Consider the following 27,160-nt stretch of genomic DNA (forward strand, 5'->3'; position numbering starts at 1 on the left):
TGCAGAATTCAGCCCTGCGCCACCAGCTTGCCGCCACTACTAAGATATGCCATGGTGCTCAAGTGCTGATCCTCCGTAGTCGTCTGGCGTGGACTCCACTTGCGCTATGTGGCGCTCTACGCAGTTCAGAGGGGTTCCTCCTTAGAATGGGGGAGCAAAGCGCAGGGATACTAACGCTCCACTCCGAGGGACACTAACGCTCCACTCTGAGGGTGCTGAACAAGGTAAGTAGCCAAACGCCGCAGCGCCGCAACAGGAGGGAATCACCACAGCGCCAGGACCGGCGTCCAGAAAAGCAAGGCCAGCAGCTAGAGGCGACGTGCCAGGTGCACTGGGGGTGGTTCACCTCAACCGGGATACTACAAGTCCGCCCGCAAGTTCAGCCCTTCGCCACCATCTTGTTGTCGGTGTGTTGGGACGCCTCAGCTACTCTAGTCCCTAGCGAGTATCTGGCATCGGAGCCGCGCTTGTTCTCCCGATCAAGGCTTGCGCTCAGCAGAAGCCCCCACGAGCAACGGCGTGGCTCCCCAGCGACCGCCACTTCCACCGCAGCTCCGTACCACACTGCACAAGTCCCCGCATAGGGCCGATCCCGAAACGAGCCCCGCTCCTCAGCTCAGCGTGGCAGCTCGGCTCCAAGCGCTTGAATCAGGCACAGGAGCGGGTTGAAGATCGGGTCCGGTTCTGCTACAAAGGTCAAGCTGGACAGGGCTATGCAGGTGAGGCCCGGGCTACGGGCAGGAGCGGCGGGTAGGTACATCCTACTCGTCCGCTATCTGGGACACGCCCCAGCCGGAAGGCTTTTGGGCATGTTTCGGTGCCGAGTCGGAGGGAGCTGCATCAGAAACGTGTTCTCTGTGCTGACCGTGGCCCGGAGGCGGGTGTTGGACCGAAGCCTTCTTCTTGGGCTGAGGTGGACTTTAGGGCATGGGAGTATCTGTACTCAAGGTACGCTGCCCTTGCAGGATCTGGTCGTCCCCCTTGGAGTCATAGTCAAAGATGGCGATGGGATTTTGTTCTTCCTCGGCTCCCATGGCCTTTCCGTCCCCTTGTTTCGAATCTTCTCCGAAGAGGTCCGGAATGGAGCTTCCATGTTATTATTATTATTATTAATAGTGTTTTGTTGAGCGCAAACAACCCGGAGGCCTCGTAGCGCTGTATTGTCTGAGTCAAGAGAGGGCCAGAGAGCCAAGTTAGATAAAGAGGAGCGTTTTCAGGTGTTTCCGGAACTTCAGCAGGTTAGATTCGCCGCGAAGGGTATCAGGCAGGGAGTTCCAAGCCTTGGCGGCGTTCCAAGAAAAGGATCGCCCGCCCCATCTGGCCCGTTTGGTTCTGTTTACAGTGGCCAGGAAAGCTGAACTAGATCTCAGGGATCTATAAGGAAGATAAGGGGTTGCCAGAGAACAGATCATGGATGGAGCAGTCCTCCACATGGCCTTGTGCATAATGCACATAGATTTGAACAACACTCTGGCCTTGATGGGCAGCCAGTGCAGTTCCTTCAGAGCTGCTGTAGCAGATTCTCGCCGACTCAGGCCTAAGAGGAGGCGGGCAGCTGCATTTTGGGTGACCTGGAGTTTTCTTGTGGTGGAGATGGGAGCTCCCAAGTATAGAGAGTTTCCATAGTCTAATCGAGATAGAATAATGGCTTGCACCATGATTCTACGTGCTTGGAAGGGTAATAGTGGCAACACTTTCCTAAGCATCCGCATCAGGCCAAAGCAGGTGGCGGACAGGGCAGTAGCTTGTTGCTTGAAATTTAGCTTTGTATCCAGCCACATACCCAGACTCTTTATTTGAGTTTTAGGTTGAGGCGGGTTTCCCAAGCTAGGGGGCCATTCTAACATGGGACCAGGAGTGAGTGAGTTGCCCAGGATCATAAGCTCAGTTTTCTCACCATTGAGCTTTAGGTGTGAGGAAGTCATCCACTGATTTACTGCAACTAAACATTTGGTGAGGTTAGGGGGGGAAGTATTAGGCTGGTTCGTAGATACGACCAGTTGTGTATCGTCGGCGTAAGTTACAATGTCTAGGCCAAACGAATGCACAATTTCAGCGAGGGGTTGTAGATACACATTAAATAGGGTAGGGCTCAAAGACGAGCCCTGTGGTACGCCTTGATCAAGGGGCCAGATTTTTGAATGGGCATTGCTCTCAACTACCTCAAACGAACGATTCTTCAGAAAAGATTGGAGCCAAAGTATGGCTTTCCCTGAGATTCCTATTTGGCGTAGGCGGTGGAGAAGAATGTTGGTATTGATGGTGTCGAAGGCGGCACTAAGATCAAGCAACATGATTGCTACGGTGCCGCCTTGGTCCATCTGTTTCCTTGCCATCTCAGTCACTGTCAGAAGAGCCGCTTCCGTTCCTAACTTTGGGCGGAAACCTGCTTGGGACTCATGAAGCAGGAGATTATCTTCCAGGTATTGAGTGATGGAGGCATTGATATGTTTCTCCAACAATTTGCTGACCCAGGGGAGAAGTGAGATTGGACGATAATTGGCCATGTTATCTGGGTCCAGGCTCTGCTTGTCTTCTTGGAGCGGAAAGCCTTACACGAGTCGCAGTCTTGTTCTCTGTGCTCCAGAGACAAGCACAGGTTGCACACTTCGGGTGCGTCGGTGCGCATAAACTTTGTGTGGCACCGAGGGCAGGATATAAATGGAGTCTGTTCCATCGACTGCGAGGCGGACCGACGCAGATAGGCCCAACGGCCTCCACGGGCATCCCGTTCGAAAGAGGTTTTTTTTAGAAGTAAATACGATACGCGAAGAAAAGGATACACGATTGAAAACAATACCGTTGTGGATGAGTGTATTGCACACCGAGGGAAACCGAAAAAACTACGTCGTACCGGAGTGCAGCAATTCATGTCCGAACCCGATGGCGGAAAACACAATCTAACAATCGAGTCGATGCCCATCCGCACTATCACCGAAAGGAGGAGTTACCTACCTCGTGAATGGAAAAGACTTCTTTGAAGAAAAACAAACTGCAAACATCCGGATCCAACACTAGATGGCAGGAGTATGCAAAGCATGTGATCTACAGCTCACATGCCTCGAACAGAGTATTTTTTTTTGTAGAACAAACAAAAAAGGGAAAAGAAGGGTTAGATAATCCCAGAAAAGACCCTTGTGGAAAAGGCCAAAAAATCAAAGAAAGACAAACCATATAAGACACAGCACAGAGGAGCATGACACAGTATACAAGAAAAACACCTTCTACTCCCTTAACCCTATACCAGATAGATGATTTGAACTCCTTTGATGATGCACCAAGATGGAAGGGGAAGAGAACTCCATATAAGGGTCAAAGAATCCAGATCAGCAGATCTGGAGAACCCCACCTCAACTGAAGAAGAAGAAGGAAAAGGGGGGGGGGGAGAACATTTCCACGCCAAGAGCAGACCTAAAGGTCATTCGCAGAGCGGGGAGGATGGGTGGGGCGTTAAGGAATCTGCAGCTAGATTCTGTCTCTACCAGATACATTGTTAACAAAGTTGAGTAACTTGTACATCTGACAGATGTAGGAAGCTGGCTCTGTATATACTATACCAAAGTGAGGTATTGCGTGCACAGAGCTCCTGTGGATCCCCAAAGGTAGGCAGAGGTAAAGTTAGAAAGCACCTCACTCTCTATTTGTGGTAGTGTGGACGAGCAGTAAAGCAGTATCAGAGGACAGTGTTAAGCATTTGTTGCACACACTCAGTCAGCAAATGAATTCGCACTGAACTTCAGACCAATTGTTCTTGTATAAAAATATTCTTTAAGTTATTTTATTTTCTAGAACCAAGCAAGCCTGGCACAGGTAAGCAAATAGTACTTTACAGTAGTAATGCAATTGAAACACAGTTTGAATGATAATTGTATATCCACTTCGGTTTGATTTACAGTATGGATGCAGAGAAATGCAATACTTAGTAAATGCAGTACACAGATTTGAATAAGCTTTTTAGTAAATTAGCAGGTAAGTAACTATTGAGATTACTAGGCTTACACAGAGTAGTATACCTAGATACTACTCAGAGACATTTCCTGAAAACAGGTAAGTAAAATCGTTTTTTTATTTTTATTTATTTTTTTATTATTTTTTATTGCATTTCAAGTGAAAGTACATCAATTTGCAATCTCAATCCCCAACCAAGACCCCCCTCCCCCCGATCCGACTATAGCCGATAACCGTCATACATTTAGCACTATAACATTAGTTTGTTCATTAGTATACACAGCCAATCAGCCAACAACCCTCACAGAGGGCAGGCGGCGCTTCTCCACATTGATTTATCTCATGGTTGGTAGGAGACACCGTAATAGGCGCGCGATTATAACATGCAAGTGACTGCTAGATCTGTCCCAGCCCTTCCAAACAACACATCATCCCTCTCCCCATGGTGATGTAGGTGCGTCATCATCTCTCTTGCTCCTCAAGTATGTGTGGTAGAGACTCCAGAAATTTTTGGGCCTGCAGCTGGGGAACTGCAGTTCGCTATAATTTTCGGATTGAGTACAGCAATAGAGCATGTCGCGCTCCCAGCGTTTTAGCATTGGTAATGGGCCTCTCATCCAGCAGCAAGCCACCGCTCTGCGGGCCATCAGAAGGCCCATATCAGCCAGTCGTCTAACTGCTCTAGGTAATTTTTTTGTGTAACCCAATATAGCAATCAGGGGGTTCGGTGTAATCTCAACCTCCGTTAGTTCACTTATTTCAGGAAAGATTTTCTCCCAGAACCCCCAGACTCCCGGACATTGCCAAGCGAGGTGCAAGAAATTCGCCTCCGGTGCGCTGCACCTTTCACAACCTGCCGAATCCCGCAGGCCATATTTGAAGAGTCGCGCAGGGGTATAGTATACTCTATTTAAGAACTTGAAGTGAATTAATCTGTGTCTGCCGTTTAGAGAGAACTTCTTAGTGACTGTGCAGCAGTAGCGCCATGTGTCATCATCTAGTGCTAGGCCCAGGTCAGTCTGCCATGCCAGCCGCGCCTTGGTATATGGGTACCGGGTAGGCGTTTGTTTGAGTTTGTATAGGCTGGACAGCAGCCCTCTGGGTGTTGTAGTTTTGAGTACACGTGTAAGCTCGGGGACCTCTGGGCGTTCAGCCATGTCCCCACCCAATAGATCACCCAAAGCGCTGCGCACCCTGTGAAACTGAAAGAGCATCAGTAGCGGAGGCGGTGTGCTGGAGCCCAAGACCTGCTCCCATGTCTTAACCACTCCATCTGCGAACAAGTCTCCTGCCGTGTGTATGTTCAGGGTGTGCAGAGCTGCAGTTACTCCCTTCTCCATGAGCGGCGGGAGCCACCTAGCCCAATCAACCGGCATAATCGGTGAGTATAGCAGTGCCCCTCCCTGCATCCGCAAGAGGCTGTGCCATGCGTGATTGGTGGCTGTCAGGGAGTCAAGTATGCCTGGTCTACGATCAGTAGCCCTGAAAACAGAGTGAGGGAGTTTATCTGGTTGTGCAAAAACGGTCTCCATTCGTACATGAGGTATGTTACTGTCTCCATGCAGCCATGTGTGTAAATGTGACGCCTGAACTGCTCTGTAGTACGCTTCCATGTCTGGGGCTCCCAACCCGCCCATCGCGTAAGGCATAATAAGTGTCGTCCATCTGACGCATGGCCGGCCGCCCGCCCAAGCTAGCTTCGTAATCTGTTGTTGTAGTCGTGCAAAAAATTATTTGGGGAGGACTATTGGTAAGATAAGGAACATGAACAAGAATCTCGGGAGCACGACCATTTTCATGAAAGATATGCGTCCCATCAGGGATAGTGGAAGTTTACTCCATCGCACCACATCATCCTCCAATCTACTCACCGCAGTGCCATAGTTGGCCCTAAAGAGAATGTCCGAATTTGTGTGCAAATGTATCCCCAAATATCGAATCGTATCTGTGGTCCAATGGAGGGGCTTCTCCATTTATATTTGTTGCGTGAGCGGAAAGGCAAGCGACTTGGTCCAGTTGACCCGAAGCCCTGAGAGCGCCCCAAATCGCACCACTTCCCGAAGTACTGATGATAAGTTGTTGTCTGGGTCACGGATGTACAGCAAAGTGTCATCAGTGTACATCGAGACTATTATTCTGTAGCCCGGAAAGCCTATGCCTTCGTTTCCGTGGTACTCCCGCAACACGCAGGCTAGCGGTTCAGCCACCAGGGCATATAGGAGGGGCGAGAGGGGGCATCCCTGTCTGGTGCCTCTGCTCACGGGAAATGGGTCTGTAACCAGGTCCCCTATGCGGAGCCTCGCTCTCGGTCCATGATACAGTGCCCCCAGCATTTGCAGAAAGGGCTGTCCCAGGCCCATACGCTGCAGTACCTTACGCATGAAGGGCCATTCCACGGAGTCAAAGGCTTTCTCCATATCGAGGAAGACAGCCAACGCTTTCACATCCGGTCTGACATGTTGAATTACTCCCAAGACCGTACGAATGTTATAAACTAGGTTTCTGCCAGGGACAAACCCCGCCTGTTCTGGGGCTACCAGTCCGTCCACAAGCAGGGCTAACCGAGTGACCAGTACCTTGGCGAACAGCTTGGAATCAACATTAAGCAGCGACAGGGGTCTGTACGAACTGCACTCTTCTCTGGGCTTTCCCGGCTTCAGTATGGTAACCAAAAGTGCCTCTCTCATGGAGTGCGGCATATTGCCCTCCACGCATATGTCGTCAAAGAGGGCCCATAGATGTGGTAGTAGTTGGTCCTTGAAAGCTTTGTAGAGGCCCGCTGTTAGGCCGTCAGCTCCTGGTGCGTTGCCCGATTTCATACTGGCTAGCGCGTCTAGTATCTCGTCCTTCTCAATCGGTTGCATAAAGAATTCCCTGTCATGGTCGGCCAGTGAAGGAATGTCTATATGACTACAGAGATAGTCATCTATTTCCTCTTCCATATCCTCCATTTTCGAGGAGTACAAATCCGAATAGTAAGATTTGAAAGTCTCAGCTATTTCTCTCTCGTCTGTAGTAGGAATTCCCGCAGCGGTGTGAACCATAGGAATGTGTTGGCGTGGTCGCGTCCCCTTCATAATGTTGGCCAATACCGCGCTCGGGCGCTCCCCTTCCCCATACACCCATGCCGTGGAGTATTTGCTCATGTGGCAGATCGCTCTGTCCGCCTCCTCATGATACTCCGCTAGTAGTTTCTTAATTTCAGCGCTCACTGCATCATCTGTGAGGAGGCACTGTCCTCGCTCCAATTCTTCTAGCTTCCCCTCTAGGTCTGCCAGTCTTTGTCTGATTCCTTTAAGAATGCCCGAGTGCTTGGACATCGCTACTCCTCGAATATAGACCTTAAAGGCCTCCCACACTACCTGAAAGCTCTCGACTGAGCCTATGTTCTTTTCAAAAAACAAGTCTGGCCTCGGCTAGTTCTCCCCTAAACACTGGATCTAGCAATGAGTCTGGTGGGAACCTCCAGGTAAATGGTGGTATGATTTTGCCTGGTACTCTAATGTCCATGAGGACTGGTGAGTGATCAGACAGGGTTCTAGGTAAAACCCTGCAGTCCCTCACTCGGTTTAGTAGGGAGGAGGAAGCCAGCAGGTAATCTATCCTAGTATGGATATTATGGAATTCGGAGAAGTGCGTGTACCCTCCATGTTGCGGATTCCTGGACCGCCACACATCTCCTAGATCGAGGCAGGTGATTGCGCTCTGCAGCTCCAGGGCAGCAGCCGCAGGTCGGCGGGGAGGGCCGGTGGATCTGTCTAAAGTCGGGTCCATAGTGAGATTGAAATCTCCCCCCCACAACAGTAGGCTCCCATGGTTCAAAGGTCTGAGCTTGACCGTGAGAGACTTGTAGAAGTCTGGTGAGTCAAAATTGGGGCCATGTGTGTTGACTACTATCATGTTCGTTGAGTCTGCTTCCAGCGTATGGATCTGCAGTTTGGATTTTGGCTTAACCCACGTCAAGACTCCCCTAGCACTAGTGGTGAACACCGCCACTGAGATGTTGCCCTCCAACCCTCTGCAACGGAGCATGCGATTATGTGTCAGGAGGTGCGTCTACTGCAGCAAAGCTACGTCGACGTGTTGGCCCTGCAGATAGCTACCGACCTTTCTGACTTTGTGGTGATCGTTCAGTCCGCGGACATTCCAGGTAAGAACAGTCAGTTTAGGTGTGTGTGTTGGTGTCACGTCTATGCTGGTGTCAGCCATTACACCTTGGTGGTGAATAGTAAGTGAGCATATGAGTGACTGTGTAAAACATGGTCTTTTGTGCAAAGTCAGATCATACAATTCCCCCAACATAACAGTACGAACTTCTGCAAACTGCAATATCTCTGATAAAGAGTTCCCCATAACTCCGCCACCCCCCTCCCACAGCAGACCAACCCCAACTTGGCCCAGCATGTTAACGTCCCCCTCCCAATTCGTCCCAGTTACTATCAAACAATCCAGAAGTGGGATCAACAGTGCACACAGCGCGGGGGCCAAGGTTGCCAGATGGGTCGGCCGTTACTCCTGGCAGTGACTACCCGGGTGTCATCCCCGCCGCTAACGCCCATAAGAGGTGGCGCCGGTGCGGGCCATTAGGGCACAGATTGGTCGCTATAACTTGCGCACAGGCCCGCGCTCCCCCCAGCCAAAAGGTATCAAGTTCGGGTGAAGTCCAGAGCCGCCCTAGATCTCCGCCCACACACCACGGCCAACTAGACATGCAAGCTCTAAGCCCAGCGGGAACATACTAATCAAAACAGTCTCACCAATATCTTGAAATCTCAGGGTTCCTTAGCACTGCTCACAGAGGTGTAGACAGGAAATACCCAAGTGTCGGAGTGTTCCATATGGCTGTGCCAGGGCTCCAGGTTGCGGCGAAGCACGCCACCAGCAGTCAGTTGTCCCATAAGCAGCAAAGCCCCTGTTTGGTGCAGTCATTCTAGTCCTGTTTGTCCAGCTGACCGCCTGTGTCCTCCTCGCCGTTTTGACTCCTTGGGCTGCCCCTGCGTTCGTTTGTCCAAACTTTCAATGCCTTGTGTAGGTCTTTAGGGTCCGTGAAAATGTGAGAGTGGCCTTGTCGATTAATTCTTAATTTCGCAGGATAAAGCATAGCATAGTCCAAACCTAGGTCGCGGAGTTGTCTCTTATACAGGGCAAAGTGTCTGCGTTCTTCTCGCACCTTCGTGGTAAAGTCCGGGTACAGAGAGTTGTCGGACCCCTTGTAATGCAGAGTTCCTTTCTCTTGGGCTATCCGCAAGGCCGTGTCTCTATCTCTGTAATTTAGTAGTTTGGCTATGATTGGCCTCGGGGTGCTCCCGGCTTCGGGCGCGGGCCCAGCGTGCGGTGTGCTCGTTCCACTATGAACATCGGTGAGAACACCTCCGCTCCCAGCAGCGTTGTCAGCAGTTTCTCGACGAAGAGCTCCATTTTACCTGTTTGTGTGGTCTCCGGCACTCCCGTGATCCGTATGTTCGATCTTCGAGAGCGGGCCTCCAAGTCTTCCGACTTGTCTTGTATGACTTGCAGTATTTTTTCGTGCTGCTTTTGAAATTTATCTTGTTCTGTTTGTGCCTCTTCGACCTCAGTTATGCGCCTTTCCGCCATATCTATTCTCTCTGCGTGCTTATCGACTCTCTCGGTCATGCGGTCCATGCGGTAAGATAGGGCATCTATTTTGGAGCCTTACGACGCTATGCTCTCTTGGAGTCCCTTTTCCATCAATACCAGCAGCGTTTTAATGTCTGCGTAGAACGTGCCTTCTGCTCCTTTCGCCTGTGGGTCCGGCTCCATTGTTTGCACCTCCGGGGCTCTGGTGCGTCGTTGTTCGAATGGTAACTTGGTTTGACTCTTGTCGCCATTGCCCATTCTGCTCCCAGGTCTCCAGGCGGGTGCCTCCACGCACTTTCGCTATATCTCGGTGATGTATTGCGATGAGATTATGCCGTCCGCTCTCCCAGCACGCAACAGCCGCAATCCGGGATCCGCACACCAACATCTGCTCCTGAGGGAAGGGCACAGGACTATCTTTCTTCCCGGGCTGTCCACGCTGCAATCACCGCACTTCCGGCCTCCAACTCAGTCACGCCACCTGGTCAGCAACTGCACACGCTACTACCGATTGTGAAGGTAGGTCCCACTCACCACTCGTAAGTATGCGTCGCCAGAGGTGTTCACCGCAATGCCGCCGTAGTGATCACCCCAGAGGGGTGTACCAAGTCGCCCCCAGTATCCGGGTCCCGGGGGGCCTCAAAGCCTCTCTCCTCGTGCTTGGTATAGTAGACGGGGGCACTTCAGGCTGACTCCGGTTAGGTCTCTCTGTGCAAGTGGCTGCTGCAGGGATTCTGAGTAGTCGGACCCCAGGGCCCCAAAGTAACGTTACCAGGATGGGTCAGTTGGGGGCTCTGCCAACAGGTAAGCAGTCGTGCACGCCGGGTTGTGGCTTCCCGCCTATCCGCAGGGGGGCCGCGGTGCCTTCCCCACCTTTAGCGGCTCTCCGCCTTCAACCGGGCCGACGTCACTGTGGCTGGCCGCACGCCCTAGCACGCACAGCGACTGCCGCGGTAACTTGAGGTCGTGGACGAGCAGCCCGGGATGTAAGCTCTCTCTCACCCGCTGCGCAGGCCACTGCGGCTCGGCAACTCTGGGTTTCGGCTGCGGAGACCTCCGGCCCCGCGCGGCCACCTCCGAGACCCGTTTAGACCCTCACCAGCAGGATATATGTCGGATAATTAGGGCGCTAGTGCGGAGCGTCTTGATCACGCGTCCGCCATCGGCCGTGGCTAGCTCCGCCCCCCCAAAATCGTGTTTGTTAGATTATGTAATTTTTAACCCCTTCGCTGCTGGCCCGTTTCCGCCGCTGTGCGGTAAACAAATGAACAGGGCGGGGCCGTGACGAACCCCAGCCGTCATCAGCACACGAGCACCGCGGAGCGTGACGGCTGGGGTTCGTCACCAGCATACAAGGGGTTAAAAGAATTTCTTTAGTTTCTCAAACTCCACATTTTGAAACTTTTCACAGAAAAACAGTCAATGTTATCCTATGGAGGAAAGGAAAATGCTACTTACCAGTATGCATCTGTTCTTGGCATGTAGGGCTGCTGCCTAGTGTTGGGTCCGGATGTTTGCACTTTGTTGTCCTGGAAGAGTCTTCGAAGTATCACGAGATAGGGGACTCCTCCCCTGGACTATAGTGAGCATGGGCATCTTCTCCATCTTCAAATTGTTGTTCGCCATTGTGGCAAAGATGGAGTACAGAAAAGTAAGAGATGACCATGTAAATGTATGTAGAAAGAATTACTGCAGCTGTGACAGGCATCGGGGAGGAGGGTGGGCGATATGAATGTCAGCAGCCCTACATGCCAAGAACACATGTAAACTGGTAAGTAGCATTTTCCGTTCGAGGCATGTGGGCTGCTGAATTCATATCTTAGGAAGAAAGGGGAAAGGCTGGGTCCTATCCCTGGCCGGCCTGGACCACTCTTATAGGATAAACAAACAAAAGAGCCGGACAGTATCACTTATTAAAGACAAATGCACACCTAGTATAATAAATTGCTAGGCTAACAAACCATTTGTGTTTAGTCACTTATTTTTTATGAAAGATTATAAGCCAATGTTTTTTTGGCATCAAGGGATACACCACCACATTTACAGAAGTTCACAAATGCATTGAATAAACCATAAACAATACATTCAATTAAATGATACACACATAAACAATTGTGAAGACAATAAATAAAGACAACTGTGCAATGCCTCAAGAAATTGCGTCAATGAGGCACCAATCCTGAATAAACAATGAACAAGTGGACTGGCAAGATGAACAACTAGCCTACTTGTTTCAACCACCATCTTTCATAAAAAATAAGTGACTAAACACAAATGGTTTGTTAGCCTAGCAATTTATTATACTAGGTGTGCATTTGTCTTTAATAAGTGATACTGTCCTCCCCCTTCCCTGAGTTCCAGATGTTATGTCCTGCACTGTTACTCCCCATCCATCCCTTTGATATGCAACTTGCTGCTAGTGGGATGTGTGCACCCCGCCCCTCCCTGCGATATGAGCCTAGAATATTCATCTGACCCTCAGCCACTCTTCTCTTTCCTCTTTTCTTTCATTGTTCTTTTCTCTTCCTTGTTCTCTTTCTTTTCTTGACTATGTTCCTCTATTGTTCTTTTAGTAATTTTCATTGTAAAATTAAACCTGATTATTCCTTTGCCTTGTTTTTGTACTTGTTTCCGTTTTGAGACGATATGCTGCCTGGCCTCCGGGATGTACGGCTGAATAGCGGTGTACTTTGCCTTGATCAATAAAGGTTTTCCAAAAAAAATAAATAAATAAAATAAGTGATACTGTCCGAATTCATATCTTAGCATAGACTGTATAGCAGTATCTCCTCTAGCGGTGGTCGCCTGTACCAGCTGCAGCAGTTTGAAAGAGAGTTTTGAGGACAGCCTGGCTTACGGCAGCTTGTTGCTTTGCTTGCACGTCTACACAGTAGTGTTTAGTGAAAATGTGTATGGTAGACCATGTAGCCGCCCGACATATGTCTTCTAGTGGAATATTTCACAGGAAAGCCATGGATGCCCCCATTTTGCGCGTTGAGTGGGCTTTTGGGGGAACTGTTAGAGTGTGCTTGGCCTTTTGATAGCATATCTGAATGCACTTAACTATCCATCTGGCTATTCCTGTTTTTGAAATAGGGTTACCCTTATGTTGTGGAGCAAAAGCAACAAATAGTTTGTTTTGTCCTTCTGAAAGCTTTAGTTCTGTCAACGTAATATAACAGAGCTCTTTTTACATCTAGTGTGTTTAGGGCTCTTTCAGCCACTGACTGCGGGTTTTGGAAGAAAACGGGCAAATCTATTGACTGATTGATATGGAACGTTGATATAACTTTTGGCATGAACTTAGGGTTAGTACGGAGAACTACCTTATTATGATGTATTTGCATGAAAGGTTCTTGAATTGTTAGTGCTTGTAGCTCACTCACCCGCCTGAGGGAGGTAATGACAACTAAAATGCCACTTTCCATGTTAGGAATTGTAATTCACACGAATGGAGTGGCTCGAAAGGTGGCCCCATAAGTCTGCTAGTACTACGTTTAAGTTCCAGGTTGGCGAAGGTGGATGTCTTGGAGTAATATTTCCTTTAAGTCCCTCCATAAAAGCTTTGATAGGTGGTATTCTGAACAGGGACAGGTGTCTGTTTTGGAGATATGCTGCTATAGCAGCAAGGTGTAGCCTTAGGAAGAGTATGCTAGATTGCATCTTTGCAGATGTAACAGGTAACAAATTAGGTTTTGGATGGAGGCATCTAATGGATTGATTTGGTTATTATTACAGTAAATTACAAACCTTTTCCATTTAGCTGCGTAGCATGCTCTAGTAGTTGGGCGTCTTGCTTCCTTGATAATGTTCCTACAGTCTGGAGACAAGTTAAGATATCCAAACTCTAAGACTTCAGGAGCCAGATCGCTAGGTTCATCTGATTGGGATCTGGGTGCCTGATTTCTCCATGGTTCTGCGTTAACAGCTGTGGCGATAGGCGCAGTCTTTGATGTGGAACTACTGAGAGTTCTAGGAGTGTCGTGTACCATGGCTGTCTTGCCCATGTGGGAGCAACCAGGATCATTGTGAGGGACTGTTGCTTTAGTTTGCGTGCCACTAATGGAATCAGTGGGGTTGGCGGAAAAACGTACACAAATCTGCCTGACCAGTTCATCCATATCGTATTGCCCTGTGACAACGGGTGTGGGAACCTGGTGGCAAAGGACTGGCATTTTGAGTTTTCTTTTGTGGCAAACAGATCTATCTCTGGATGCCCCCACTTTTTGAAGAATGGTTGGAGGGCTTGAGGGTGAATTTCCCATTTGTGTATCTGTTGGCTGTGTCTGCTTAGTAGATCTGCGATCTGATTGTCTATTTCTGGGAGGTGTTCTGTCAGGAGAAAGATGTTTTTTGGAATTGCCCACTTCCATATGCTCTGTGCTAGGTGAGACAGCTGCGGAGAGTGTGTCCCTCCCTGTTTCTGGATGTAGTACATGGCTGTCATGTTGTCCGGATTAATACAGCCTTGTTGTACAAGTATTTCATTGCTAGAAATACTGCTAGCAACTCTAAGTGGTTTACATGCAGTGTCTTCTGCTTGACTGTCCAGAGCCCTTGGACTGTGTATTGAAGTAGGTGGGCTCCCCAACCTGTCAGTGATGCGTCCGCTGTTAGCACTACCTGTGGAACCGGCTCTTGGAACAGTCGCCCCTTGGAAAGGTTTTGTGGGTTCCACCACTGCAGAGAGTTGTAAGTGCGACGTTCTACCAACACTAGGTTAGTTGTCCTTGAGCTTAGTTCCACTGCGGTGCTAGGCATTCTTGCAATGGACGCATTTGAAATTGGGTATGAGGGACAATGAATATGCAGGAGGCCATCATGCCTATAAGCTGCATGAACACTCGAGCTGGCAAGGAGGGTTGTGGGTGAAATCTTTGAATTAGAGACTGCATGTTGGCTATCCTGGCTGGATTTGGATATGCTTTTGCAACTGAGGTATCTATTGTTGCTCCCATGTGATTTTGGGTAGTTTATGGAAAAACTTAGATTGTGCAGCAGCTGGATTGTCTGAGATGTGTGGTTTGCACACTGTGCGTATGAGTTGGCTTTTATGAGCCAATCGTCCAGGTAGGGGAACACATGGATATGTTGCCTTCTTAGGTGTGCTGCTACTACTGCTAGGCATTTTGTAAAAACCCTTGGTGCAGCAGTTACCCCGAAGGGGAGAAATTTGAATTGATAGTGTTGACCTTCTATTGCGAACCTGAGGTATTTCTTGTGAGCTAGATGTATAGGTATGTGAAAGTATGCATCCTTGAGGTCTAATGTAGCAAGGAAGTCGCCTTGTTGGAGTAACAGGAGTACTTGTTGAGTATGTATTGGTTCAGAGGTCTGAGGTCCAATATTGGTCTGAGGGACCCGTCCTTTTTGGGAATAAGGAAGTATAGGGAGTATACTCCTGTCCCTTGGTGTTGAAAAGGGACTGGCTCTATGGCTCCCTTTTCTAGCATGGATGTTACCTCTTGTTGTAACAGTATGATGTGTTCTTAGGACATAGGACGGTGTTTGGGTGGTATGTTGGGTGAAATATAAGTGAGTTCCAGGAAATAACCATACTGGATAATTTGTCTCACCCACCTGTCTGTGGTATTTGCGTTCCAGACTGGTAGGAATTGTGTTAGTCTGCCTCTGACCTTTGTTGAGTGGTCTGTAGGGAGTGTGAGCAAGTCACTGTTTGGTGGCGGTGGAGGCTCTGGTATTGCCGCCAAGTCCTCTGCCTTTGTTATTATTGCCTCTATAACCTCCTCTGTTGGAGCCTTTATTTAAGGTGCTCTGGGTATTACTTTTGAATGTAGAGGAAGTTTGGGATGTGTTGCCTCTTACCAGAGCCTCGAAAGGAGGAGCAGCGAAAGGAACTTCTAGATTGCTGAAACTGAAGTGCGCCCATAGACTTAGCAGTATCGGTATCTTTTTTCATCTTTTCTAAGATAGTATCTACTGCAAGACCAAACAGAAAGTCTTGGTTAACTGGCTGGTTGAGGATGGCTGACTGCACTTCATTCTTAAATCCGGAAATGGGTAGCCACGCATGCCGGCGTAGTAATACGCTAGTGTTGATGGACCTAGCTGCTGTGTCAGCTGCGTCAAGTGCACATTTAATGGAAGCATTGGTTATAAATTTGCCTTCCTGTATTAGGTTGTTAGCTTTAGTTTTAAAGGGTTTTGGGAGGTGTTGTAGTAAACCTTCCAGCTGGTCATAATGTGCTCTATCGTATCGTGCTAATAGAGCCTGTGTGTTTGCAATTCTCCAAGTATTTGCTGCTTGGGATGCCACTCTTTTGCCTGAGGCTTCCAGTATCTTTGACTCTTTGTCAGGAGGGGGAGCATCTCCTGTTTGTGAATTAGCTCGCTTTCGAGCGTTTGCTACCACTAATGAGTCTAACGGCAACATTGACTTAATATAAGAAGGGTCTGTAGGGGCTGCTTTATACTTTCTCAATTCTGGGATTGAGGACACGCACTCTGGCTGGATCTTTAAATATGTCTGGCGCATGTTTTAGTACCCCTTTTAACATAGGAAGTGTACGTACGCTCTTTTCTGAAGTTGGAAAAGTGTCAAATAGGAAATCCTCTTCTATTGGGTCAGTGTGCATGTCTACATTATGATATTTAGCTGCCCTGTCCACTAGTTAGTTAAAGACAATTGTGTCATCAGTTGGCGACGGCTTTGTAGGATATGTAGAGGTGTCAGGGATGGGTTGTGGGTCGTATGTATCAAAAGGATCATTCTGGTCATCCCATGTGTTATCTTGTATATCCTGATCCTCAGGTTCTACAAAGTTATCTTGAGGATCTTCCCCTATGTTTTCTGTCTCATCATAATTTGAGGGCGAGTAAGGTACATAAGGCATGTCAGGAACGAAAGGAGGAGGAGTGAAAGGCCTTGAGGGAGATGTTGCAAAGTCTTTCTTCTTTGGAGGAACAGGGGAAGAAGTGTCAGTGTCCAAAGGTCTCTTCTTCCTGTGGTAAACTGTTACCCGTGCTGTTTTAGGGTCTATATACAGTTTAGGCTGTTCTTCACTTTCTGGATCAGAATGGAAAAGTTCTTCCTCAACTGTCCGTGGTTTTGGCGCCGATGTTTTTGGCTTAGTCACTTGTTTGTGGCGAGTCTTTGGCTCGAGGGCCTTTGACTGTGGAGCTTTTTTTTCCGGCTCAACTCCTTTTTTCGGGTCGACGGGATATTTAGTGTGACTTGGTTTTTGCTGGTCGACACTTTTTTCGGCTCGGCGGCCGTTGTCGGGTCGGCTATTCTTTTGGGATCGACGACCTTTTTTGTTTCAACGCTCTTTTTTGTATCAGCCAGTGTCTCTGGCTCGACAACCTTTTTCGGTTCGGCAGCCTTTTTGGGAAGAGTGTAGCTTGTTCCCAGGGTATCAGAAGGCTTAGGTTTGTTCTTCGGAGCTGAGCCAGAAGGCGGGGCCTCTGAAGGAGTTTGTCGATCTTGGCTAAGGCCTTTAGGTGATGCTTCGACCGGAGCCTTGTCTTGAGATGGAAGCGGGGATGGGGGCGTGGTACCCCCGGTTTGCCCCGGTGTGATCTGGTCATCGGAGTCCGACTGGTCCTCTATGGTGACAATTTCTAGGTCGGAGTCCGCCGCTTCTGGGAGGTCATGTTCGTCTTCGAAAATGTTCTCCGGTTCCGGTGCCTGCCGCTGCGTCTGTTGTCTAGCGGCCCTTCAGTTCCGGATAGTCTTCTTCGACCGGAACTGAGCACAAGCTGGACAGTTTTCCTCGTTGTGCTCGGGAGAGAGGCACTTGTTGCATACTGTATGTTTATCAGTATGTGGGAACTAGGAGTGACATTGTTGGCACCTTTCAAACGGGGTCCTTTCCATCAGCAGCTGGCCCACGTGGCCTCGAAAAGGCCCAACGGCCCGCGTCGACGACCGGATCGAGATGGAAAGTATTATTGAGTAAAGGTTTACCGAACAAGAACAATACCGTCGAGGTAGAAGGCCTTTTGGCCTTAGAAAGTTGAAAAGTTACGGTTCCGAAGTTGGAGTTGAGGAATAGCATCCGAACCCAATGGCGGGAAAAAACAATCTGAAGATGGAGAAGATACCCATGCGCACTATGGTCCAGGAGAGGAGTCATCTATCTCGTGATACTTCGAAGACTCTTCCAGGACAACAAAGTGCAAACATCCGGACCCAACACCAGGCGGCGATCTATGCTAAGATATTAATTCGCCAATACTGTTATGCTAAATACCTGTTATTCCTCACAGCACATTGGAATCAAACCAAATGTGTGTTCTAAGACTAGTGATTCAGTCTGAATAAATCATTATTGAACGTGATCTCTCCGACCGCTCCATACCACACATACGGCGTTTGACCACGGAGATCCCTTGTCAAAGGCTCCATTCACAGCGCCTACATGTGACATCAATAAATCGCTTTGTTCTCAGACGTCCTGGGACATATTGTTTCTCGTCGGATTGATTATTGATTGTTGAGACTCTTCTTCACTAGGAGTTATGAGGTCCCGATGAGAACTCCCAACCCATTAGGAGTTCGAAACGCGTAGACCGCCAGTTTATAAGCCAATAGGACACTAGTGTTAGGTAATTTTTCAGAGGGCATCTCTAAGATGCCCTCTGTGTGCATTTTTCAGTACATACCACACTGGCATCAGTGTGGGTTTAATGTTCTGAGAAGTTTGATACCAAATGTATCAGTTTTCAGTACAGCCATTATTGTACTGTGGAGTTCTTAATGGCAAAGTCCCAGCACCATATACTCTTAATGGCATTACTGCTCTTACAATGTCTAAGATTTGGCTTAGACACTGTAGGGGTATAGGGGTTGTGGTGGACAAAATGATTCAGGAAAGGGGGTGGTGATGAACAGATTGTCTGAATTAAGCAGACCACTCTTACCCAGTCCAAAGATCAGGGCTTGATCCATCACCGTTTTTTAGCTCACTGCACCATCCCAGCTCAGAACCTGGCTACATGCAAATTAGTCTGTTCCTGTCCCAGTGCATGATGGGAACAGGGCAAACCAAACTACCAAGCCAATTCTTATACTGGGAAGGAAACAAGCTACCGGTTTCTGGCATTTCAGCCGTCGTCGGCCCGGCTTGCTTGAATCCTGATGGTGCAATGAGCTAGGGACTCACATCTGAGTATACCCTTCCACGCTTATGGTGGACAAAATGATTCAGAAAAGGGGGTGGTGATGAACAGAGTGTCTGAATTAAGCAGACCACTCTTACTCAGTCCAAAGATCAGGGCTTGATCCATCACCGTTTTTTTAGCTCACTGCACCATCCCAGCTCAGAACCTGGCTACATGCAAATTAGTCTGTTCCTGTCCCAGTGCATGATGGGAACAGGGCAAACCAAACTACCAAGCCAATTCTTATACTGGGAAGGAAACAAGCTACCGGGGACCGGTTTCTGGCATTTCAGCCGTCGTCGGCCCGGCTTGCTTGAATCCTGATGGTGCAATGAGCTAGGGACTCACATCTGAGTATACCCTTCCACGCTTATGGTGGACAAAATGATTCAGAAAAGGGGGTGGTGATGAACAGAGTGTCTGAATTAAGCAGACCACTCTTACCCAGTCCAAAGATCAGGGCTTGATCCATCACCGTTTTTTAGCTCACTGCACCATCCCAGCTCAGAACCTGGCTACATGCAAATTAGTCTGTTCCTGTCCCAGTACATGATGGGAACAGGGCAAACCAAACTACCAAGCCAATTCTTATACTGGGAAGGAAAAAAAGCTACCGGGGACCGGTTTCTGGCATTTCAGCCGTCGTCGGCCCGGCTTGCTTGAACCCTGATGGTGCAATGAGCTAGGGACTCACATCTGAGTATACCCTTCCACGCTTATGGTGGACAAAATGATTCAGAAAAGGGGGTGGTGATGAACAGAGTGTCTGAATTAAGCAGACCACTCTTACCCAGTCCAAAGATCAGGGCTTGATCCATCACCGTTTTTTAGCTCACTGCACCATCCCAGGTCTGAACCTGGCTACATGCAAATTAGTCTGTTCCTGTCCCAGTGCATGATGGGAACAGGGCAAACCAAACTACCAAGCCAATTCTTATACTGGGAAGGAAACAAGCTACCGGGGACCGGTTTCAGCCCCTTTTCTGAATCGTTTTTGGCCACTATAGGTGTGGCAGGGTATACTCAGACATGAGTCCCTATCTCACTGCACCATCAGGATTCAAGCAAGCCGGGCCGAAGACGGCTGAAATGCCAGAAACTGGTCCCCGGTAGCTTGTCTCCTTTCTGGTGAAGAATTGGCTTGGTAGTTTAGTCTGCCCTGTTCCCATGATGCACTGGGCCAGGGACAGACTAATTTGCATGTAGCCAGGTTCTGAGCTGGGATGGTGCAGTGAGCTAAAAAACGGTGATGGATCAAGCCCTGATCTTTGGACTGGGTAAGAGTGGTCTGCTTAATTCAGACACACTGTTCATCACCACCCCCTTTTCTGAATCATTTTGTCCACCATAAGCGTGGAAGGGTATACTCGGATGTGAGTCCCTAGCTCATTGCACCATCAGGGTTCAAGCAACCCGGGCCGACGACGGCTGAAATGCCAGAAACTGGTCCACAGTAGCTTGTTTCCTTCCCAGTATAAGAATTAGCTTGGTAGTTTGGTTTGCCCTGTTCCCATCATGCACTGGGACAGGAACAGACTAATTTGCATGTAGCCAGGTTCTGAGCTGGGATGGTGCAGTGAGCTAAAAAACGGTGATGGATCAAGCCCTGATCTTTGGACTGGGTAAGAGTGGTCTGCTTAATTCAGACACTCTGTTCATCACCACCCCCTTTTCTGAATCATTTTGTCCACCATAAGCGTGGAAGGGTATACTCAGATGTGAGTCCCTAGCTCATTGCACCATCAGGATTCAAGCAAGCCGGGCCGACGACGGCTGAAATGCCAGAAACCGGTCCCCGGTAGCTCGTTTCCTTCACAGTATAAGAATTGGCTTGGTAGTTTGGTTTGCCCTGTTCCCATCATGCACTGGGACAGGAACAGACTAATTTGCATGTAGCCAGGTTCTGAGCTGGGATGGTGCAGTGAGCTAAAAAACGGTGATGGATCAAGCCCTGATCTTTGAACTGGGTAAGAGTGGTCTGCTTAATTCAGACACTCTGTTCATCACCACCCCCTTTTCTGAATCATTTTGTCCACCATAAGCGTGGAAGGGTATACTCAGATGTGAGTCTCTTTCTCACTGCACCATCAGGATTCAAGGAAGCCGGGCCGAAGACGGCTGAAATGCCAGAAACCGGTCCCCGGTAGCTTGTCTCCTTTCTGGTGAAGAATTGGCTTAGTAGTTTAGTCTGCCCTGTTCCCATGATGCACTGGGCCAGGGACAGACTGATTTGCATATAGCCAGGTTCTGAGCTGGGATGGTGCAGTGAGATAAATAACGGTGATGGATCAAGCCCTGATCTTTGGACTGGGTAAGAGTGGTCTGCTTAATTCAGACACTCTGTTCATCACCACCCCCTTTTCTGAATCGTTTTTGGCCACTATAGGTGTGGCAGGGTATACTCCGACATGAGTCCCTTTCTCACTGCACCATCAGGATTCAAGCAAGCCGGGCCGAAGACGGCTGAAATGCCAGAAACCGGTCCCCGGTAGCTTGTCTCCTTTCTGGTGAAGAATTGGCTTGGTAGTTTAGTCTGCCCTGTTCCCATGATGCACTGGACCAGGGACAGACTGATTTGCATATAGCCAGTTTCTGAGCTGGGATGGTGCAGTGAGATAAATAACGGTGATGGATCAAGCCCTGATCTTTGGACTGGGTAAGAGTGGTCTGCTTAATTCAGACACTCTGTTCATCACCACCCCCTTTTCTGAATCGTTTTTGGCCACTATAGGTGTGGCAGGGTATACTCAGACATGAGTCCCTTTCTCACTGCACCATCAGGATTCAAGCAAGCCGGGCCGAAGACGGCTGAAATGCCAGAAACCGGTCCCCGGTAGCTTGTCTCCTTTCTGGTGAAGAATTGGCTTGGTAGTTTAGTCTGCCCTGTTCCCATGATGCACTGGGCCAGGGACAGACTGATTTGCATATAGCCAGGTTCAGAGCTGGGATGGTGCAGTGAGATAAATAACGGTGATGGATCAAGCCCTGAACTTTGGACTGGGTAAGAGTGGTCTGCTTAATTCAGACACTCTGTTCATCACCACCCCCTTTTCTGAATCGTTTTTGGCCACTATAGGTGTGGCAGGGTATACTCAGACATGAGTCCCTTTCTCACTGCACCACCAGGATCCAAGCAAGCCGGGCCGAAGACGGCTGAAATGCCAGAAACCGGTCCCCGGTAGCTTGTCTCCTTTCTGGTGAAGAATTGGCTTGGTAGTTAGTCTGCCCTGTTCCCATGATGCACTGGGCCAGGGACAGACTGATTTGCATATAGCCAGGTTCTGAGCTGGGATGGTGCAGTGAGATAAATAACGGTGATGGATCAAGCCCTGATCTTTGGACTGGGTAAGAGTGGTCTGCTTAATTCAGACACTCTGTTCATCACCACCCCCTTTTCTGAATCGTGATGTCAAGAGTATGCTAAGTCCTTTCCGCAGGAGATTGAGGATTGGAAAAAAGTTTTTAAAATGATTGGCTCGTTGAGCTGGAAGTCCGAAGGTCCTTTAGGCATAAAACTGAGATTAGTGTGTAGCACTCCCGAGTTCGAGGTGATTTGAAGAAAAGGTGGATTGATAGTGAAAGCATGAATGTCACTGACTATCCTGGCTGACGTTAAAGCCAACAGCAGTGATACCTTCCACGATAGAAACTTCAAATCCACTCTATGAATAGGCTCAAATGGGTGCCACATGAGTTGTGCAAGTACCACGTTAAGGTGCCAGGATGGAGGTGGACGCCGGATAGGAGGAAACATCCCAAACAATCCCTTGAAGAACTGTTGGATGATCCTAGCTGAATAGAGAGAATTGGAACAGACTTGACGAAACCTTATAATAGCCGCCAAAAATACCTTCAGTGTAGAATGTGATAGGCCCGACCTTGCCAAGTGTAGAAAGAATGGTAAAATCTGCTCAGGTGTGCATGAATGGGATGAATATTGGCAGATTGACACCACATGCAGAATCTTTTCCATTTAAGCCTGTATGTTTTAACAGTGGCAGGCACTCGAGCGTTAGCTAGAACTTCCTTACAATCCGCAGGAATGTTTAAATGAGCGAACTCAAGGTGTTCAGGCGTCAGGCTGCTAATCTCAGAGACGCAGGGTCCGGGTGGCAGATCTGTCCGTTCTGGATGGATAGGAGGTTCGGTATTGGTCAAAACTGAATGGGTTTGCATTCTGAGAGAAGGAGAAGTTCGGTAAACTAGAACTGGCGAGGCCATCTGGCAGCAATGAGAATCAGGCGGCCGGGTTCTCTCTTAATTTTCCGGAGAACTCTGGGAACCAACGGTATCGGAGGAAAGGCATAAGCATATATCTGCAATCAATTCTTCGAAAGCGCATTCCCGCATGACCCTTTGTGGGGAAGCCAACTTGCAAAGAATGGGCATTTGCGGTTCCGATTGGTCGCAAACAGGTCCAGATCGGTACGACCCCACTCCTGAAAGATCCAATCCAACGTTGGTTGATGCAGTTCCCACTTGTGATTGGATACGGTCGATCTCCTGAAAGAATCCGCTAGAACATTGGAAACTCCCGGCACATGGATCGCTGATAGGCTGATCCCGTGTCATATCGCCCAGTCCCTGATTTCTTGGGCTTGTTGAGAGAGTAGGACAGACCTTGTTCCTCCTTGTTTGTTTAAGTAGTGCATACTTGTTGTGTTGTCTGTCCGAATTAGTACTGAAGCACCCAGAATGATGGTTCGAAAGGATTTCAGGGCCAAGAAGATGGCTTGCAATTCTAGAAGGTAGATAAGCCACCTCTGTTGCTGGGCCTTCCACTTGCCGCTGACCGTCAACCCTTGAAGGTATGCCCCCATCCCTCGAGGGATGCGTCTGTGGTGATGGTAAAATTTGGCGCATCTACTAGGAATGTGCACCCTCTTTTCACGTTCTTTTTGCGAGTCCACCAGAGTAAAGCTTCTCCCATCCGAGGAGTGAAGTGAATGAGATCGTAGAATGACAGCGAAATCTGCAACCATTGGTGGTTGAGTTCCTCTTGCAGGGGCCTCATTCTGAGATGGCAGTTGGGTATCAAGGGGATGCAGGAAGAAATCATCCCTGAAAAAGACTTGAACTGCCAGACTGAAACGCACCTTTTTGGATCGTAATAGGTGGGCCAGTTTGCAGATCTTTTGCGGTCTTTCATTTGAGACAAATGCTCAAGTTAGTTGAGTGTCTAACGTGGCTCCCAAGAATGTCTTTCTTTATGATTGAACAAGATGAGACTTGTCGAGGTTGATAGAGAGACCCAGAGATTGAAAAAGGGACAAGCATCTTTGAATGTGGGCGCTTGGGGCTGAAAAAGAATTTGCCTTGATAAGGCAGTCGTCTAGGTAAGGAAAGATTTGAATCCCTTCCAGACGAAGGTGTGCGGCCACCGGGGATAGAACCTTGGTAAATGCGTGAGGTGCTGACAGTAGTCCGAAAGGAAGGACTTTGAACTAGAAGTCCCTGCCAGCCACTCTGAACCTCAAGAATTTTCATAAGCGTCTTGGAGGTCGGGGTGGCCATGCGACCCCCCACAGAGAGGAGTTGAAGAATGTCTTGAAGCGTTAACATACGGAAGGATAACTTCTTCAGATATTTCTTGAGGGAGCGAAGATCGAGAATGGGGCGCCATTCTCCCGATATTTTCATTATCAGGAAAAATCTCAAATAAAATCCTGTTCCTCTTTGTAACTGAGGGACTCTTTCGATCGCTCCTTTTCGTAACATAAATTTATTTGGGAAAAAAGCTCCTTGAGATGAGCTGGAGATGGGCCCTTGGGAGGAGAGTTTGGAGGAATCTTTATGAACTCTAGAACATGGCCTCTGGCCACAATGTCCAGGACCCATTTGTCCGATGTTATAGCAGACCAGTTAGAGTAAAATTGGGAGATTCTTCCTCCAACTTTTAAAGGGGAAGGCGATAGAAGTGGTGGCAGGTGGTTGTTCTCATTGCTTTTTATTTTGTGAATAGGAGGTATTTTGTTGTCCGTACGACTGTTGCCTTTGAGGTTGAGATTGCTGATTGCCTTGATAGGACTGGTAAGATCCTTGTTGGTTGTAGCCTCCTCGATTAGAAAAGGATCCATGTCCTTTAGCGCCCCACAAGGGCGGCTTACGAAATTGAAGAGTACCGAGAGACCTTGCTGTCTCTGTATCTTTTTTAACGGTTTGAAGGGCCTCTTCCACATGTGGGCATGTCAACAATCTTTGCCTGAATCTCCTGGCAAATAGATGTCAATTTCAGCCAGCCCTGTCTTCTCAGTACTGCAACATAACAAGGGAATATGCCTAAACTGATAAAGTTGTCAAAACAGTGAATGGCTCCGACGGAAGAAAAACTAATTTCAACCGGAGTTTTGCTACTTTATAGCTATTTATTTGTTTTTAATGAAAAAAATGCAATACATGAATTCCAAACAGGTTTACATACCTTAAATAAAGGTGAAGTGGACACAACACAATAAAATTACACACACATTTACACTAGTCAAGCATATCACAGTCATTCAGCTCACATACATACACTCATACAAGACTCGACACAACCTGGGGGCGGATGTGCCAGTGTGAGGAAGTAAAACAAAACAGGACTGCTCCAGAGATCAAACGAATGTTATAAAAAATATTTTCTCAAAGGAAAAAGTACACTCCAATAATTTAGTAACAATGACAATTGTCAGAAAACATTTAATCGACAATGTGTACTTTACAATAAAACTCAAGTAAAGTATCACTCGACACTTGGGTTTATAAGAGCAGATCCTTAGACAGAGGCCTACGCGTTTCGAATCCCTACAGATCACAAATGGGATTCTCCTCAGGGCCAGAAAATGTCCTCCTTGTATATAGGACGAAAATGATGTGGTGTGACAGACTCCTATCAATGAAAGCAGTAGGTCCACGGCGGAGCCATATGTTTTCTAAGAAGGGGGGGAGACCGGAGACTTGTGTGGAATGGTCTTTTAAAGAAGAAGGTGGTGCCGAAAAATCAACAGGCAGCTTTTGACACACGCGTGGGGCTTGTGCGTGGTCTCTTTAATAAGCGCGGTGGATCAGTCCGAGAATGCCGGGTGTTTGGTCAAATCTCCAATATCACGGTAAGCGGGTATACATCGTTTTTCGAAAAGAGTTCCTAATCAGCGTGGTCCGGTGCACTGATCCGGCTGACATCCGTCAACTTTCGTTTCTACGCAACACGAACTCCTGAGTGAACTGCAGAAAAGCTTCTCGAGCAGCGTTATCGGACAGCATTATCGGACAGCGTTGGTAGAGCACTGGTCTCCCGCGCAGGCGCCGTGGATCAGTACTGCGGCACCAGCTAGCTGCCTAAATCCTGTGGATGCGACATCCACAGCGGAATCTAGGATCTCCGCAGAGATACGCTTCCCTTCTTGTAGGAACTTTAAAGCTTCAGACTTCGATGGTTCCGGCAACATGTTGATGTAAGGAGTAATGTCCGACAACAGTTGTCTGTCGTACCGACGTAATATGGCCAGTGAATTAGCAGCACGGACGGTCGTCGCTGCCATGGTGGAAACCTTCTTCCCGATAGCGTCTAACCGTCTGGAGGAGCTGTAATCGGAGAGGATGGGTTCCTAGCTCGTCTTTGTGCCACTTGGACAATAACAGAGTCAGCTTTTGGTTGGCCTATGAGGCAAGCAGGTAAGTCTTAGATGTCTTAGACCTCTTGTCGAGCTGAGGTAGGACTGCAGGAATAGAAGCAGGGTCTGTCATGACCTTCAATCCTTCTTTCCAAATGAAATCAATAATAGGGATAGTCCGTATCTGTTTCCTTGGCTGATTTTTAAAATCATATAGGAAGCACTCATCCTTCTTTGTTTCCATCGGCAGAAGGAACCTTTGTGTTGCCTTTTCCATTAGGAGATGAAAGCCTCCGATATCAACTAGAGGCGAATCAATGGTAGCTGGAGTTGAAGGAGAAAGGAGTTTGAATCTGGTAATCGTCCCACTCTGTGAGAAGAGATCTATCGTCCACTTCTCCTTCCTCCCTATCATCATCAGAGGTGTTAACATCATGGGAATGATGAGACGGCACTGGAGAAGGCGCCCTGGGAGACCTTAATGTAGAAATGGAAGCTTGAGGCACAGGTGTCTGTGGAATGGACTCCGCCGATTCAGATGGAGGAAAACGGCTATAATAATCGTCTAACATGTATTGAAGATTGTTTAGCAAAGCGAAAGGCATCTGTGCTGTAGATATTGAGTCAGGAGCTGGAGCTACAGTCTCCAGGAAAGGATTTTCTTCCTGGTCATACTCCTGATATTTAATGAACAACTCTGAAGGGCTCCTGGCAGTGCGAAACCTGTCGTCCTCTTCAGACTCCTCATTATCTTCCCCTGAATCCAGCAACTGGTCGGGTAACTCCAGATGTACCTTGGAAGCCCTTTGAGTCAAGTGGGTGTTGCGCGCCTGATGGCTTTAGTGCTGTGTCCAGTATCAGGGGCTTCCAGGTGCTGCTGATTATATGCCTACACCAGA

The 27,160-nt window shown here is 48.4% G+C and overlaps 1 protein-coding gene and 1 pseudogene across 2 annotated transcripts in view; both read right to left on the reverse strand.

The window, feature by feature from the left end:
• RAB5B (RAB5B, member RAS oncogene family) overlaps nt 1-27,160 on the reverse strand; it is a 237,526-nt gene that overhangs the window by 56,939 nt on the left and 153,427 nt on the right. The gene's annotated exons all lie outside the window — the stretch shown is intronic.
• LOC147748822 (uncharacterized) lies at nt 15,329-16,400 on the reverse strand (annotated as a pseudogene).

The sequence above is a fragment of the Lissotriton vulgaris genome, chromosome 1_1 (assembly GCF_964263255.1).
Source record: "Lissotriton vulgaris chromosome 1_1, aLisVul1.2, whole genome shotgun sequence".
In the NCBI taxonomy this organism is placed as follows: domain Eukaryota; kingdom Metazoa; phylum Chordata; class Amphibia; order Caudata; family Salamandridae; genus Lissotriton; species Lissotriton vulgaris.